Source organism: Oreochromis niloticus, linkage group LG3 (assembly GCF_001858045.2).
Source record: "Oreochromis niloticus isolate F11D_XX linkage group LG3, O_niloticus_UMD_NMBU, whole genome shotgun sequence".
Taxonomy (NCBI): Eukaryota; Metazoa; Chordata; class Actinopteri; order Cichliformes; family Cichlidae; genus Oreochromis; species Oreochromis niloticus.
The window spans coordinates 54,192,220-54,203,420 of record NC_031967.2 but is presented as its reverse complement, the minus strand read 5'-3'; the positions used below and the strand labels follow the sequence as shown (position 1 = coordinate 54,203,420).

The following is an 11,201-nucleotide window of genomic DNA, read 5'->3' as shown; positions in this document are numbered from 1 at the left end:
CAGAGGTGAAAGTCGTACATGAACAATAATATTATTATTACTAATATTATGATTATGATAATTTTGCAGGAATCAATTGAACTTCATGTTCATAAATCACACCAACACTCAATACACGCTACATAAAAGACTTCCTCAATTTTTTGACACACGCTCCATAGCAGCAGCACAGTGCGCAAATCACAACAAAATACAAAGTTAAAACTGTACTGCAGGTCTGAAGAGGAACTTTGAACAACCTAACCAGTGCACACAGTGTGTGAAAAACTGTCAAGTTAAACTTTTTATTAACTACAGAACTGTACAATGGATGGACATTTACCTTTGCTGCCTTTTACACAATACATAGAAAAACTCTACAATATAAAAAAGTAAAAAGTAATATATACAAATGAAACATTATCTGTATAACAATAAAATAATAATAACATCAAACATCACTTTTATACAGGCACAGTTTAAAAAGAGTGCAGGCATAATTAACTATGCTTAATCTGTTTGTTTGTTTTGTAATGTAATGATCGCTTGGTTCAACAACTTGTTTTTAGTTCTGATCTCACTGCTGTACTGCACAACAAACCAAGGTCAGTAACAACATCTCTGTCTGTAAACGTTCTTTTAATGTTTAATATTGTTTCCCATTAGGATTTATACTTTTGGTCTTAATGGGTAAAAGGGAAAACCAATTAATTGCATTTATAGTTAACACAGTTCCACCAGTTAATAGCATTGAGCACAGAAACTTACTTATTTGACTGACATTACTTTCAGCCCACTGAAAAGTATTCTGTAACCCTCACAGCTCGTCTGACTGTGAGTCCCAGCAGCTCTCAGTTCTTTAAAGGAGACTTTGTGTCTCTGAGCTGTGAGGAGGACGACAGCTCTGCTGGATGGACTCTGAGGAGAAACACAAGCAAAGAACAGAGGACTCAGTGTGGAGATGGGTGGGGAACATCAGCTGGTTCTTCCTGTAACATCAGCTACATGGCTGTGTCTGACAGAGGAGTTTACTGGTGTGAGTCCAGAGAGGGTCCCATCAGTAACATGGTTAACCTGACAGTCACTGGTAAGCTGAGTGTGTGGAGTTAGTGTTGATGAAGCTGTGTGTAAATGGATGAAATGCTGTAGTTTGTCTCTGTGTTGAGGTGGATCAGTGATCCTGCAGAGTCCTGTCCTCCCTGTGATGGAGGGAGATGACGTCACTCTGCTCTGTAAAACAAAGACCACTCCCTCCAACCTCCCAGCTGCTTTCTATAAAGATGGCTCCCTCATCAGGAAGCAGCCTACAGGTCACATGACCATCCAGCATGTTTCCAGGTCTGATGAAGGCCTCTACAAGTGTGACATCAGCGGTCATGGAGAGTCTCCATCCAGCTGGATCACTGTCACAGGTGACACACTCACCTGTCTGTGTTTCTGCAGCTTTCAACATTCACAATGTGACGACAACTTAATGACTGTGTTTGCTTTATTTTAGACAAACACACCACCACACCTCCACCTACATCCACCTCTCCTCCTGGTTCCACCTGTGTCTCTCCATCACTCTTCTCTCTTGTTCTCACTGTGTCATTTCTTAAATCAGTCTGTGTTTTGGTTCTACTGGTGTTACTGGTTCTGCTGGTGAGACGACAAGTTAAAAGGAAATCTGAAGGTGAGACTGAGTCCTTTCTCTTTCAGGTTTTTGTTTCCCAGAGTGAAATTATGTGATATTTACTTCTTTAGGTTTCTTGGCTGCCGTTTGGCATCTCAATGGTTCAGCTCCCTCAACAGATTTTTTACAGCAGTGAGGTCTGGCTACTCCATGACCTTAAAGTGATATTTATTTAATGTGATATTCATAAATCATTTAAACACATTCTCACAGTATGATTATGAAACAGTGAATTATTTTCCTGTTCATTCTGGTTCTTTTTATCTGACAGGGGAGGAGTTGGAGATGATGACATCACGTACAGTGACAGAAAAAGTTGAAGCCAACAACAGCCAATGAGAAGAAGCAGAGATAATTTTAATGTGATGTGTGTTGAGGGTTCATGTTGATATTCAGAGGAAATGTAAAACAGAACTCACTGAGCTTAAACTAATATGTTAAACACAATTAAAATTCCTTCAATATTCCTTGTAAAATATGTATTGTCCACTTTCACGTTTGTTAAATATTGAGTCCGTTTAGCTTCAACCCAAACCACTTTCCCTTATATACGGCTTTTCATTTTTCCAGTTTGTCCTTCCTTGCCTCTTTTCCTTGTGTCTTAGTTCCTCCCACCAGAGATACAACCAGAGAAAGTAATGAAGAAACAAAAGGAGAGAGAAGCTGAGACGTTAGACTTTAGCACAATCAGACAAACTCACTTCATACACTGATTTTAATTCAACATCAGTTATTTACTTTGAATTCTAACCACTTAGCCTGAAAAGCTTGGTTGTCAGCTCACCAGGTGGTCAGGTGTTGGGCAGGACACCCAAGTTTATGAGCATTTATTATATTATTATTATTATTATTATTATTATTAATAATAATAATAATAATAATTATAGAATAATTATAGAATAATAATCAGAACCAGAACATTAAATGTAAGACTGGAATCATTGATTTCAGACACATTGTTCTAAAAATAATTGAAGTTAAAGTTTAATATTAGTAGCAGACCTGCCTGGTCTTTCCATTTGTAAGTGTGCAGTACTGTGTCAGCTGCAGATGGTTTTTCTTTCAGCTGCTCGTTAATGCTTTCATCATTACTCAGGATTTGTTGATGGTGTTGATTAAGCTCAACAACTTTGATGAACAAAGTTTAACTAGGTTTTGTTTATGTGTCTTTTAGAAATCCTCTGGTTCTGATAGTCCTAAACTCTCTGCTGAGCTACACAGGTGCTGAGGCAGGTGCAACCCAGTACCAGCAAGGTGTTCCTAATACAGCGGCCAGCTGGTGTTTGCATGGTTTATAAAGACATCAGTCACAATAAGAGCCAGTAGGTGGCAGCAGAAAAGCTTCAGGCTACGTCCACACGTACCCGGGTATTTTTGAAAACGCAGATTTTTCTATGCGTTTGCACCTTTCGTCCACACGTAAACGGCGTTTTCGGTCACTGAAAACGGAGATTTCTAAAAACTCCGGCCAGGGTGGATATTTTCTAAAACTCCGTTTTTGCATTTACGTGTAGACGAGAAAAACGGAGAAAACGCAGCGTCAAAGGTGTGCGCCTTTTCTGACGTCACAGTGTGCGCCACGTTGTTGTTTCGGTGAAATGAATTTTTACAGTACTGTTACTGTTAATTGTACTCTCTGCAGTGTTTAAATGCTTACATATACACACACAGTTACTGTCCCTCCACACATACGACTCGGTTCTGCTTCTATGCCCCAGCTTTGTTTACTATTTCCCACCGAGGCTTCTAGACTTCTGATTGGCCAACATTTCTACACGGTTAGGAATATAGCGCCACCTGCTGCTTTGGCATGCTCCTAGCAGCGTTTTCCTTCATTTCTGTCTTTACGTGTGGACGGGATTATTTTTTAAAACGAAAACGGAAAATCTCCGTTTTCAAAAATACCCGTGTACGTGTGGATGTAGCCTCAGTTTGCCCAACATGTGATGATTTTCATCTGACCTTTGACCTTCACAGCATCTCCTCTCAGGATTGACTACTCCCTGCTTGATATGCCTGCTGCTTGTGTCTTCTTTCCTTGCTGACTTTTATCTAGTATTACATATATTCTGTGTACATTCCTTGAGCCAGAAAGCACAGCTCATTTAGTTCACACAGTTTCACTCAATAGACACACAACAGCTTTTCCACTCAAAATTATGTTGACTGAAATTAAATCTTGTATATTAAATGAACATATAAGGTAACCTAAGATTAGCATGTTAAGAATGAGATAAAATATATCGAGTGGAAGTCTGCTGCCATCTACTGGTAATGCAGGTGTACTACAGCAGAGCTGCAGATTTGTATGACAATAAGAAACTTGGAAATGACTTAAAAGTGTCCAAAATATAATATAAAAGGGTAATCATTAAATGAAATTAAAGTTACTAATAATGTTAGATATTATTGATCCTTATTATTATATTTTTATTTATTATCTGCTATTATTATTTTACACCAAAACGTATAGCATACTTAAGGTAATAGGGAAATACGGAACCGTAGGGAAATATTATTGTTCTAATTACCATGACATTACATTGTACTTAAAACTACTTATTATATTACTTATGGTGCATCTCCTTTCAAGTAATATACTTGTAATGTCAAGTGAATTGCCTTGAAATGACATTTAATTGCAGTGTAATTACGACTTGTTCACAAGCTGTTTTTTTGTTTGTTTGTTTTTTTTTTTAAGTATAAAACGTACATGGATCACTCTCAGTCAGGAGCTTGATGCAAGATCTTGACTCATGGGTAGGTTTGCATTTGATATGAAGGCAATTAGGACCACAGTCAAACAAACACAACCAAAAACATAATGACGGTGAAGTAATGGTTAAGGAGAAACACTTTAAGGTCATGGAGTGGCCAGTCCCCAGACCTCACTGCTGTAAAAAAATCTGTTGAGGGAGCTGAACCATTGAGATGCCAAACAGCAGCCAAGAAACCTAAAGAAGTAAAACAGTTTTTATAAAGAGAAGTGGGTCTAAGAAATGCCTCACCATCTGCTTGAAGAACAAATTCTTAATTCACTCAATGACTCAATTGTTTTTCTTCTTTTTTCTTGGATTTCTCACTGCAAGTGAGCAAAAATACAAAGAGGATCAAATAATTATTCCCCCCACTGTATACAGTATAAGGGCACATTTGTATAAACACATGAATGAGAGAGTAGGAAGGAGAACGAAAATTTCATTTGTATTCCCTTTTTTAGTTTTTTTGAATTAAATTTCTAAATTTACTGATTATTTATTCAGAAGAGGCAGAAGTATCCACTAATAGTACTACAAGCATTAAACATAATATATAACCTGATGTTTAATGCTTGTAGTACTATAACCGGTACCTATAATTATAAATATGATAATAATTGCCATAAGAATAATAGCTTTTATACCAATATTGTCATTACAAAATAAATTATATTAAATGAATAAATCTATACACTAATATCTAAATTAAACAGGTGCTGGGATGAGTACAGAATATTAAGTTGCAGTTAGTGGAAAGAAACCAGTGTTTACATCTGCACGCATGTGTTTGTGAGCTTATACAGTTTGAAGTCAAATGACAGCTGAACATGAAAAAAATGATTAAAACAGTGCAAAGCTATACACAGTCATGTGGCAGTTAATGGCTTTGCTTCACAGGAAGAAAGTCCTTGTTTTAAATCCAGTGGCTGGCTGAGGTCTTTCTGTGTGGGGTCTGCATAGTTCTCCCTTTGGCATCAGTGGTTGATTGTAGGTATGATTTTTTTGTCTGGCTGTGTTTGGCCTGAAACAGAGTGATAACCTGTCCATCATGTACCCTGCCTATTGCGCTAAAGCATTTGGGTCATGCTCCAGTAATATTATCTTGATGGTACATTTCTAAACATGAACAGGGGGAAAAAAGAAAAAGTGAAAACAATAACTTGTTCATAAATTTATCTTGTCAGGCTTAAAATTCCTCTACTAAGCGTTGGTGCTCAGAGTTGGATGTCCTGATGTCCTGCAAAGAAAAAAAAGAAATATGAACACAGTTGCACAATTAAATTAAACAGCATGATTTTGCATTTAAGTAGTTTAGATTTTGGTTTAGTTCATACTTTCTGTTGTAAATTCAGTTTACACTATATATGCTTCCCCTGGGGAGTATCATTAAATGGGATTTCATACATTTTCAGTACTATGCAGGTGATACCCAGCTTTATCCATCACAGTGCTTCATATTGCAAGATAAAGAGTCGATAATAGTGACTGCAAACACAGATTACAAGTTTTTCAAGCTTACAAACAAACTGATTGTAGAGTCTAAGCCGAGACTGGTGTTCATTGGCAGGGGTGAGGAGATGCCACTGGTATGAATGAACTTGTTAAACTTGTTACAGTCCAGTAACTTCACCTGCACTTATCTTTTCTGTTTAAAATCTTTATTCCATCAGTATGCTTTTTCAATATTAATAATTCCAGACTGTTTGCTTCCTCCCAAACAACAGCACCTGCTGCTAATGTCTTGCGTGTACCTTAAATAGCTTCCCATAGACACACCATATCGTAAAACACAAAAAGTGACCCATAGCAGCATACATAAGGTACCAACCCCCCAAAATGGCTCCTACACTGATGAACAGAGAGAATAAAAGAGACAAACATTTAATTCAGTTTGATTTAAAAACACCAGGTCCAACAGCAGTCACCTCCAGTTGTTTTTGTAATAAAGACTCTACTGTTTTAGCATGTTTACCTGTAATTGTGCTGCACCAGCATCTTCCACTTCATCAGATGGGGAATTGGCTTCTCTTTTAATTAGTTCTTCTGCAGCACTGAAAAACTGTTCCCATCGTCCACCATCTATCATTTCAGTCAGCAGTCAGCTTCTCTTTTGCTTTTGTCCTTATAAGCTGTTTTCTCACCATCCCCTACTCTTCCAGAATCACTTTGTAATATGTCCTGCACCTAATTTTTGTTCATTCATGATCACATGTGTATCTACAGAGTCTCCCAAAGGAAATGTTGGTCCACAGCATTAAGCCAAATATTATTATACACGGCAAAAACATGTAAATGCTGCAGTCAAGCACCTGTGATTTGCAAGTGCATTCAAAGTTTAAGTGGGGGCTGAGAAAGACATGACATGACAAATGCTCTGAACTGGCTTAAAGTTGTGTCTGCGCAGGGATGTCATTCATTAAACCAAAAGTTGCGCAAAAGAAATTTGAAAGTATCCTAAAATCCATGAATAACTTTCACCTATTTAACTTTTGACTCTAATTTTAATATGTATTATTTCTAATTTAATTTCTAATAAATTCAAATAAAAGAAAATGCACATATTTGACTCAGTTTAAAGAATGAATTTAGGAACCAAAATGTGATTACCTTATCTTTATTTTCTTGCTTAAGGCATGTAACAACATGAATGTTCTGGTGTACAGACTTTATCTTTATAAAGTTAAATTAAGGTTCTTATTTTAAGTCCGTTATATTTAGTGGGAAAACTTTTGCAAATAAAAAAAATCTTATAATTTTCCTTTTCTTTTATTCACACTGAATGAAAGCTTAAGATCTGTGTTGGCATATGTTTACAATTCTGTATTAAATGGTTCCAGCCTGCTCTCTTCCTTTAGTGCATGAAGAGAGTAGGCTGGCTCATTAAGGAAGCTTTTGAGATCCGTGACCTGACCGAGTGGGTTATACTGTTAGTGAGTGGTAGTGAGTTGGATTTAAACATGTCATCTATCAGTGAGCAGCATTACTGTTGTGAAGAAGTTTGTTTTAACCTAAACAATGTTTTTCTAAATCTAACCAAAACCTAGTACCAGAGTTCTTCCAGAATGAATTTAAAATTAATTATAAGTATGTGCATGTGAAGCACCGTCTCTTTGTTGCTAAGCCTAACACACATGAAAATGAGTTCATGTAGTTATTTTTTTTTTTTACATTTTTGTGTCCATCATTCAACTCACTCCTTCTTTTTCATCTGTCTCTGAGTTTAACATTGCACGAAAGGGGAGCTTTCAGCAATAAAAATCCCCACCTGCAGACTTCATTCTCAACAAATATTAGTAATGCAACTCTTTCACTTTCTTTTTTTATCGAATGTCTTCTGGAAAACATTTGAGCTTTGTAAGATTCCACTGTCTTTGTTTCGACTTGTTCCCTTATCGTGATATCTATCTCAGAGTTTTCTGTTGACCAAGAGTCAACATAAAAACAAATATCAAAACCAAAACGTAAAAAAATGCATCATATTTGAAACCAAAATAACTGCAGAAAATATCCAACATTAATATATATATATATATATATATATTAATGTTGGATCATCACAGTGTTTTACTGACCAAAAATACTGATAAACAAGCAAAATTAGTGTCCAACACTGTATTACATCTAAAGAAAATGTTATTTTTAAGTCATGGCTCCCATTTTTCGTAATAATGTTAATGCTAGAGGAAGTGTGGAACCGTTCTTGAGCGTTGGCAACTTTCACACACTATGTGCATCAGCGTTTCGCAACCCTGCTGTGAAACTTTATGTGGTCTTTGTTGCTGTGGCTCCTAAACACTTCCACTTTGCAGTTAATCGTGGACTTGGGTAAACTATGAAAGTACCACACTCAAATTCAGTGAGGAGCCTATAGATATGGCTTCTTAGAATTGCTGCTTCCAGCTTTCTGGTGGTTTCCAGCTGCTGGGAGTCCCCCCTCCAATCGTAGAGTGTCACCAAGAGATATTCTTCAAAATGTCCTGAAGAAAGCTGCACATGTTGTTTCATGTTTCATTTGACACAAAGTGACTAAAACAGAGTGGAGAAAATCCAGATTTCCAAACATCCTGAAGAACACGTTATTCACATCTCTTTTGGTGCTTGACTGCTAGAGATCATTTGATTTTAAAATGTTGGTTTTGTTATGAAAACGTGTTTGCACAGGTAGTTTCAAGATTTTTTTTTTTTTTAAACAAGAAAAAAAAAGTCCAAAAGAAATAGCAGGAGTGCACAGAGAAAGAGGGCGGGGATTCATTTTCCGTAAATGAAGAAGACGTCACATCACTGAGAGGAACGATGAAGGAAACATCTCTGCAATGTCTGCTCAGTAAGTAAAAACCTCTTAAGGTTACCTAAAGTTTATTTTGACAGATTTTTTGAATGTTGATTGATGACAGATGAAAGAAAATGACATAAACAAATGAAACAGTATTTCAAGAAAGTTTAAAACACAAAGAAGACACATTTCAGCTGTGAAGAGGAAGTTTGAGCATCTTACACAAAAAAGGATGTGAAAAACTGAATTTAGCAATTTAGTGATTTTAAAAACAGAACTGTACTGTGGACATACATTTACTATTACTTGTGATGTCTTTTTGACAATGCATACAGAAAGTCTACAGCACGAAAACAAAGTAGAACGATATTAAAAAACTGAAAAATTGCTTGTTTGCCTGTTTGACAATAATACAAAAATTCCTCCATCCTCAGATTAAGATCAAGACTGCTTGTTTCTGTTGTCTTTGTTATAAAAATAATTGAAGTTAAAGACTTTGTCTGATCTTGAAAATAAACATGTTTTATGTGGAGTTTTTTTCTATCAGTGTTTGTGTTTATGTCTGTGGACGTGATTCATGTCTGACTGCAGTCATCACATTTGACAAATCACAAGTTTCAAATTTTGACATGAAACATAAATCAGACTTTAGAGGAACATTTTAAGCAACACTGACACCACAGAATCTCTTTATTGGACACAGCAGTACAGAAGAAAATATGACTTATCACTTGATTGATTGACTGATTGATGAAGAATTGATGTGTTTGTGAAAAGTCAAACCAACCTTTCCTCTTTAGTTCTGATCTCACTGCTGAGCTGCACAACACACCAAGGTCAGTAACCTTCTTCTGTCACAGTTTAAACCTGATAAATGTTCACTGATATGACCTGATTGTGTTCATGTTTCACAATGGAAAGTACAACAGATCATCAATTTTTCCTTTTAACCCTCACAGCTCGTCTGACTGTGAGTCCCAGCAGCTCTCAGTTCTTTGAAGGAGACTTTGTGTCTCTGAGCTGTGAGGAGGACGACAGCTCTGCTGGATGGACTCTGAGGAGAAACACAAGCAGAGACACCAGAGCTGAATGTGAGGAGTGGGGAGAATCAGCTGGTTCTTCCTGTAACATCAGTGCCATCTTGCTATTGGACAGTGGAGTTTACTGGTGTGAGTCCAGAGAGGGTCCCATCAGTAACATGGTTAACCTGACAGTCACTGGTAAGCTGAGTGTGTGGAGTTAGTGTTGATGAAGCTGTGTGTAAATGGATGAAATGCTGTAGTTTGTCTCTGTGTTGAGGTGGATCAGTGATCCTGCAGAGTCCTGTCCTCCCTGTGATGGAGGGAGATGACGTCACTCTGCTCTGTAAAACAAAGACCACTCCCTCCAACCTCCCAGCTGCTTTCTATAAAGATGGCTCCCTCATCAGGAAGCAGCCTACAGGTCACATGACCATCCAGCATGTTTCCAGGTCTGATGAAGGCCTCTACAAGTGTGACATCAGCGGTCATGGAGAGTCTCCATCCAGCTGGATCACTGTCACAGGTGACACACTCACCTGTCTGTGTTTCTGCAGCTTTCAACATTCACAATGTGACGACAACTTAATGACTGTGTTTGCTTTATTTTAGACAAACACACCACCACACCTCCACCTACATCCACACCTCCACCTACATCCACACCTCCACCTACATCCACCTCTCCTCCTGATTTCTCCTGTGTCCCTCTATCACTCTTTTCTCTTGTCCTCACTGTGTCAGTTATTAGTTCAGTCTGTGTTTTGGTTCTACTGGTGTTACTGGTTCTGCTGGTGAGACGACAAGTTCAAAGGAAAACTGAATGTGAGTCTGAGACGTTTCTCTTTCAGCTTTAGTTTCTCAGAGTAAAGTTCTGTAAATTATTTTAACATCATACTCACAAATTGTTTAAACAGTTTCCTACTGTGTTATGAAACTTGAATGAATTACTTTGCTGTTCATTCTGGTTTCTTTTATCTGACAGGGGAGGAGTTGGAGATGATGACATCACGTACAGCAAAGGCTCAAGTCATCAACAACAGCCAATCAGAGGAAGCAGAGGTAGTTTTTAATTTTAATTCTTTACATGGTGAAGATTATTTGAGTTTTTCCTTCCTCGATTTCTTCCTTTAAATCTAACCTCTCTTCTTCTCCTGTTCTGGTTTTTCTGAGTTAAGAAACGGTCCTGGCTCAGTGACCCAGTGTTTTCTGTTTGTATTGTTGTTCCTTGATTTCATGTGTCATTGTGAGTCTCTTGGTTTTGGTTTCTGTCTTAAGTATTCCTAGCTCCTTAGTTCTTTAGTTTTACTGAGTTCTAGTTCTTAGGTTTTGGTTCCATGTGTGTACATTGTTGTGTGAGTTCTTGTGCCATGTTTACCCTTGTGCTGTTATGTTTATCTGCCCCCCAGCTCCTCTGTGCACTAGTCTTAATAATCAGTGTGCTCAGTTTTGCGTCCTCCTTTCTCATCATGTGTAATTATCCTCAGCTGTGTCTC

General features: G+C 37.5%; 2 long non-coding RNA genes across 2 annotated transcripts in view; both read left to right on the top strand.

Annotated features, from left to right (window-relative positions):
• Nucleotides 1-485: 485 nt before the first annotated feature.
• LOC106097159 (low affinity immunoglobulin gamma Fc region receptor II) overlaps nt 486-11,201 on the top strand; it is a 43,882-nt gene continuing 33,166 nt past the window's right edge. The window contains exons 1-6 of the long non-coding RNA XR_003218832.1: nt 486-496; nt 855-1,066; nt 1,146-1,391; nt 1,478-1,505; nt 10,364-10,530; nt 10,691-10,767. This is a non-coding gene — a long non-coding RNA (low affinity immunoglobulin gamma Fc region receptor II). The remainder of the gene's footprint in view (nt 497-854; nt 1,067-1,145; nt 1,392-1,477; nt 1,506-10,363; nt 10,531-10,690; nt 10,768-11,201) is intronic.
• LOC112844232 (uncharacterized) lies at nt 8,745-10,044 on the top strand. Its single transcript, XR_003216974.1, has 3 exons — nt 8,745-9,522; nt 9,646-9,906; nt 9,986-10,044. It is a non-coding gene; the product is annotated as an uncharacterized LOC112844232 (long non-coding RNA).